The following is a 7423-nucleotide window of genomic DNA, read 5'->3' on the forward strand; positions in this document are numbered from 1 at the left end:
CCCCTCACCCCACCCCCGCACCTCCCCAAACCCCACCCCCTACCCAAAAGGAAGGTTAACTGCCAAGAGAACATTAAAGTCATTGTCTCCTAGTTGTACAATATGGATACTAAGTAATTGTTCTTGTTGAGAACTGCTGCCATGTGAATCCCAAATCACAGCAACCTCATATGTGCAGAATGCTAATAGGATGTCCAAGGCTACTAAATTGTAGAGGTAGATTGGCAAATATTTCTTTAAAAGTGTCCCTGGGCATCGTCAGACCACTTCTGACTAGTAGTTGAAAAATCAAGTGTAGAAGCTAGCCTTGATGTGTTGAATAGGTATGATTTATAACTATGACATGAGCTATAAATTCATACTTACATACAAAAACACACATATATGTGACCCAGAGGAAAAAAAAAAGAAGCCAGTTTGTAAAAAAAAAAGAAAAAAACTCAACAAAATATAAAATGAAGATTTTCACATCTCAAATTCCTACATGTAAAAATGATTGCTGGAAAAATTATTCAAGTATATGCATGTATGTTGTTTCTTATTGAAAAAGAAAGACCCATAGAAAGTAGAGGCACAAAATCACAAACCACAATTCAATGACAATACAACAGAATCTTTAGGAGGAATTATGTGCCTGCATGGGTTTTAAATTTATTATGGACAAATTTACTGTGGACAATCTCTGGTCACAGTTTGCAACTGTCCTCCTTTTTGGTTCCCATTATCAGGGCTCATCCTCTGGTGTCGTATCTGCTAGTCTAATCTAACTCTACTCTGGTTCTTAAGGGTTTTGAAAGCCTATTATTTTGGAAGTAGATGGCCATTTCTTCTCCTTAGTCTATCTTAATCTGGATGCTCAGCTCTAGAAAAAAAATGCTGTCAGAGACTTCTCCATATTAGATAGAAAAAGAGTTGAGGATAACTCCAGAGTGCTGAAAAGCAATGACGTCAGTCTAGAGACTATGATTCTCCAGATCCAGGTCATGGTCTTCATAATTACTTGCTATGCATCAACGAGCAGGACAATAATTTAGGATGATAGAAAAATAATCAATGTTGTGATGCTGGAGCAGGCTATTGAACATATTCTGGACTGCCAAGAGAACAAACAGGTCTGCCCTGGAGAGAGTGAACCTAAGTTGTTCCTTGGAGAAAAGAGGATTTTGAAGCTCTGTTTCCCTTACTTTGGGCATGTTTCCAGGAGGGACCAGTCATTGGAGAAGGACATTACACTTGGAAGGGGGGCAGGACAATACAGGAGAGGAAGACTTTGGATAAGAAGGATTGACACAGTAACTGGGATAATGTGTTAGGTGTGTTGGAGATATTAAGTGTGGCTCAGGATAGGGCAAGGTTCAGAGCTATTACACATAGAGTCACTATGAGTCATAGGCTTAAGGGAATATAACAGCAACAATAGCTGGTCCTATCTTTCTAAAAATGAGTTAGTGAAAATACTATCAAGGAAAATAGTTTAATTCTAGAGAATAGTTAAATCTGCCTAAAATAAAAGATAATGAATAATGAATAGAGCTGAACATAAAATTTCAGAGTGTCTTGAGAAGCAAAGTTGTGCAATTTTGAAAACAGTGCTACAAGTGTGTATGTGGCACAATCTAAACTCTATTGATCTCAAAATGGAAGAAGACTCTAGATCAGACACAATCAACACCATAAACTGATTCTGATGACATCACACCTACCCACACATTCCTAAACTTTCTTCTATCCATTCTAGCAACAATTGTCCCTTTGACAACTCTTGCTGCTGTATTTTAGGTTTCATAATTTATTGCAATGAGTGTTTAGAATTTACAGACAACATTCATGAACATGGGATTTACTAGGGAAACAGAATAGTGTATTCAGGCTGAAAAGTTTCAGGCTGCAATTTTTTTTCTTTTTGTTTAAAACCCCTAAACATTTATTTATATTTTTTCTTTAGATTGTAAAGAATGTTTACAAAGAACTTGGATTTCCATTCATGTATTGCTGCACATTTTCCCCTCTACCCCCACACCCCTAGTTCACTTTTTCCTTGGGGGGAAAAAAGTGTTTCATTTTTATACAGTCCACCACTGCCACCACCACCAACCCACTTGGAACACTTTACTAAGCAGCTCTTACTCTGGACTCTTGTCATGCCAATATTACCTAATCATATATTCCTTTTATACAGTTCTCTCTCTCTCATCTATTTCAATGCTGTATACATTATTTATTCTCTCTTTTATCAGTTTCCCCCAACCCCCATATCAGTCCTGTTCTATAACAGTGGCGTTGTGCAGTATTTGTCTGTTTGTGACTGAGATATTTCACTCAGCATAATATCCTCCATGATCACCTATTTTTTTAATAATATTTCATTAGTTCTTTGTTTTTCAGTGCTGCATAATATTCCTTTGTATGACTATAGCAAAGCTTCTCTGTTTGTTTATGGGCATTTGGGTTGTTTCCAACTCTTTGCTATTATGAACAAAGCAGCAATAAACATGGGTGTGCATATATCTGCTTGGGTGGCAGTTATGATTCTTTAGGTTATATTCCCAGTAGTGGGATTTCTGGTTCAAATGGTATTTCTATTTCCAACTTTTTGAGAAAGCATCATATTGCCTTTCAAAGTGGTTGCACCATTTTACACTCCCACCAACAGTGAATAAGGGTTCCAGTTTCTCCACAAATTCGTCAACATTTTTTATTTGCTGCTTTGCTAAATTTTGTTATTTTTACTGGAGTGAAATGTTATAGTTGTTTTGATTACATCTCTCTTAGAGCTAGTGATTTTGAACATTTCTTCATATGTTTGTTTACCAACTGAATGTCCTTTTTGGTGAAGTGTCTCTTCTTATCCTGTGCCCAATTTGCAATTGGGTTGTTTACCTTTATCTTGTTTTGACATTCAAATATTCTAGAAATTCTAGATATTAATCCCTTATAAAACATATCACTACCAAATATTTTTCCCAGTCTGTGTCTTCCCTTTTTACCCTGATGGAGAAGTTTTTGGATGTGCATAGGGGCTTTATTCTTAGAAGTTCCCATTAATCTATTTTATCCTCTCCTGGTTGTAGGTCAGAATGCAATTCTTAATTTAGAGTAGCTTCTTGGCTATGTTCTCAGCCAGCTCTTTCTCTGACTCTCAGCTTCACAGCTTTGGCCTCTGACATATGGTCAGGCAGCAGTTACAAATCTCTCTCAGTTCTGCCAATTAGTTCCTATCTTGAAGCATGCTTAGACTGAATGGTGCTCAACTCTAGCTCAGGTTGACATTGATCTCTGACACTTTTGCCAATGATGCTGAATATCAGCCTCACTCCTTCTTTTGGAGAAATCTCTTACCCAAAGGACATTTCTTTCTCTGTATTTTCTGCTTCTTTTTTTGATGTTAATCAGAATCTCATTTTCTGAGAGTCTGCTCAATCTCATCTTGGCAGGAGGGCAAAACAAACATCATGATAGCAGTCTATGTATTATTTTCATGTTCCCATTCAAAATGCTATTTGCCTTATTTACATTATTTGTAAGCAATAGCATCCAAATGTTGGTCCACAGGAATTAATATTGGTAAAGTCCCACTGATCTATGTGGTCAAAGTTTTGCCTAGGTAAAATCCCAGAAAATTATGTTGAACAATCCACTGCTGTGAACATTTGGAGCTAGGAAACCAAAAGAAATGAACATAATTATGAAATACCTGAAGGAAAAATAATTTAAACTTTGAATGTTGTTGTTAAGTGCCATTTATACAGGTACAGTAGCTACCTTATATATGGCAAATTGAAATAATATCTATTCTTTCATTATCCTCACAAACACCGCCAAACTTAAGTCCCTTGTTTCAATCACTCAGTAGATTTGCCTCATTCAAGATCTTCCTTTATTCACTCATATTCCACATTATAAATATGATTTTTTTTCTCTGTTAAAGGACTAAACTTTCTTTAAATTTTGACCAAACTATGTGAGACCAGAGAACTCCACCATTATGTCAGGAGTAGATTCATACCATAGACTAGGGCTTCTATAGTTTTTCTCTGACAAACATTATAGTCTTTTTACTATGGAAAAACATTGCAGAAAGAATCATAAAAATGGAATGAATGCATAAAATCACTGTACAAGCAAATCACTCAACTATTTCATTAAGTAGCATATAATAAAAAACCATTGGTAGTTAAGAAAGAATGAAGCCAAGGCTGCATTGTGGGCCTTGACCAAAAAGGAAAAAAAAAGACTTGGAATTGATGAATATCAATAGATATATTTGAAAATACTTTACAACCATGACGTATTCACTAGTGAACACATAAAATTTGGAAGGCAACTACCTAGTCAATGAATAAGAAAAAAAGCTATATTTAGAAAATACTACAAAGAATTTTTCAGTAGAATACAGACATTACCAAACATCATCAGTGTCATATGTTAGTAAAATCTTACTAAACATAATTCAAAACTGTAATAAACTTCCAGAAATTCAATCATATTTATTGTTGGATTTTAACATTCCTGCCACCTGTATGGGAGCTCTTGTAACCTACTATTAATGAGTTATACTGCCAAACCAAAGAATATGATCTGAATTCACCATTTGCTGTATGAGATAAAGATAAGCAGTTTTGTAATTTACAGTTCCTGAAAACCTGTTGAAGGGTCAGCTATGAGCTGGTCCTAACTTGATGGCACATAACAATTAAAAAAAACTAACCTCTAATAAACTTGTATGTGAGGTCCGGTAGCCTAGTGCAAGAAGCTGAGCTGTAATCCTGAAGGTGGGTGGTCTGAATCCACAAGCTGCTCTGTTGACGAAGGATGGCACTCTTCTCCCATACATAATTTTGGATCCTGTACAAAATTCATACAGAAACCACAAGTTACCTCTATATGGTAAGTGAACACACCAGGGCTATACAACCTAGAAGAATGTTTGAACAAAAACAATTAAAACCAGATAAAAATAGGTATATTTTCATTGAAAATTAAGCAATAAGTAATGCTACAATATGATGTATAACATTGGATTCTGCTTTCTGTGAGCCAAAGGACATACTGTTATACAGTAATGTTTTTTAATAGAAACACTTTATATAGTATATGCACAAGCCGTGAACAGTGTATGTCCTATGGGACTGAATGTGTTAATTTAGCAAAATACTCTTCAGTCCTTCCCAAGTTAGGTAGTTATTTACAATTTTTAATTATTTTTATATTGGTTTATTTACAAAGTCTGTATACTTTGTTTTTCATACTGGATCTTCTTCATTTCATTCACACACACCCCTCTTTCTATCCATCAAATTGTCTGACACTATGATTAACCTACCTCCACCCCCCAACCTGCCCATATTCACTCCTCTGCTCCCACCCTATGCCTTCTTGGAACCTCATACTCGTTCTAAAATAGTAGTCTAATAAAGTATTTGTCTTTAAGGAAATAAATTCGTTCATCTAGTATAATTCTCTCCAGTCACTCACAAGTGAGGTGGTAATTTACAAAATCATTACTTTTTATACTGCCTAGTATTCCATTGTATGAATGTACCATAAATTCTCAATCCATTCTATTGTGGTTAAACATCTGGACAATCTCCATGTTCTGGCTGTGGTGAATAATGCTGCTATGAACATTGGGGTACAAGTCTCCATTTGTGCCTCAGTTCTCATTTTCTTGGGGTATATTCCAAGCAGTGGAATAGCTGGGTCATATGAGATTTCTATGCTCAACTTTTTGAAGAAGTACCAAACTGCCTTCCAGAGTGATTGTACCATTTTACAATCCCACCAACAATGTATAAGAGTTCCTATATCTCCACATGCTCTCCAACATTTATTACTTCTTGTCCTGTTAAACTTTTCTGCTGCTACTGGAGTGAGATGGTAACTCATTGTGGTTCTGATTTTCATCTCTCTTATTGCCAGTAATTTTGAGCAAATGTTTCATTGGATGAAGATTTGATAATGCTGTTGTGCAGTCTGATATGAAACACAGTCCCTTCATGGTGGTGAATGATACAACAGCTGAAGGACCAAGTAGAATGTAAAGGATAGACCAAAAGTTTCTATTCAGAGGAGGTGTCATCTATGATTCTCATGAAGATGAAGGAAATTGCAGAAGTTTACAATGGGAAGACTTGTTACCAATGCTTTTGTCACTGTACCAGCCTACTTGATGACTCTCAGTGCCAGGCTACCAAAGATGCTGGAACCATTGCTAGACTAAATATCCTTCAAATCATCAATGAGCCCACTGCTTCTGCTATTGCTTATAGTTTAGACAAACAGGTTGGTGCTGAAAGGAATGTGCTAATCTGTGACTTAGGAGGTGGCACTTTTTTAATGTGGCAGCTCTCACTATTTTTGTTGGGATATTTGAGTTAAAGTCCAGAGCTAAAGACACCCTCTTGGGTGGAGAAGATTCATAATGGTCAACCATTTCATTGCAAGGTTCAAGCTCAAGTATAAGAAAAAAAAAAAATCAGTGAAAACAAGAAGGCCGTCAGGCCCCTCTACGTTGCTCAGCACCCAGGCCAGTATTGAGATTGTATGTATTAAGATCTGTATGAGGGAATCAACATCTACACTTCAATTACTCAAGCCCACTTTGAAGAGTTAAATGCTGATCTGTTCTGTGGTGTTCTGCACCTTGTGGAGAAAGTCCTGAGGGCTGTCAAGCTAGACAAGTCACAGATCAATGATATTGTCCTAGCGGTTAGTTGCTGTTTCTCAAGAGGATAGCCGAAGGAAGAGTGTTTGTTGTTCTTGTTGTTGTTGAGTGCCATTGAGTCACCTACAACTCACAGCAACTCTATGTACAACATGCCTAAACCCTGCTCTATCTTGTGCCAGTCTCACTGTCTCTGACACATCTACCTCATTACATCAGGCACTGAATCAATCCACTTCATAGAGGGTTTTCATCTCCTGCGTTGTCATTCCACCTTCCCAAGTATTATGTGCCTCTCCAAGGATTGGTCCCTCTTGCAACATGTCCAAAGTACATCAGACAAAGCTCCAGAATCCTTGCCTCCGAGGAGAAGCCTGCTTTAACCCTCTCTAGGATGAACCTGTTGATTTTCCTAGCAGTCTATGGTATATCCAATAATCTTCTCCAACACCATAGTTCAAAACCATCAATTATCCTTCTGTCCTCCCTAGTCATTGCCCAGCTCTTTGACGCATAATAAGGGACTGCAAAGATCATGGCCTGTGTCAAGCACACCTTAGTGTCCAGAGTGACACCATTGCTCTTCAGTACTTTGGAGAGGTCCCTAACAACAGACTTTCCCATAGCAATATGTCTTTTAATTTTCTGGTTGCTGGTGCCAAGAGTGTTGACTGTGGAGACAAGCAAACTAAAGCTGTTAACAATCTCAATATTTTCACCATCCTTCCTGATGCTGCCAGTTGGCCCAGTGGTGAGAAT

General features: G+C 37.2%; 1 pseudogene; it reads left to right on the forward strand.

Annotated features, from left to right (window-relative positions):
- The window catches only part of LOC102848003, a 40550-nt pseudogene that overhangs the window by 11768 nt on the left and 21359 nt on the right, over window positions 1-7423 (forward strand).

The sequence above is a fragment of the Elephantulus edwardii genome, unplaced genomic scaffold, assembly GCF_000299155.1.
Source record: "Elephantulus edwardii isolate Elephantulus edwardi_28Jun2011 unplaced genomic scaffold, EleEdw1.0 scaffold00504, whole genome shotgun sequence".
NCBI classification, from domain to species: domain Eukaryota; kingdom Metazoa; phylum Chordata; class Mammalia; order Macroscelidea; family Macroscelididae; genus Elephantulus; species Elephantulus edwardii.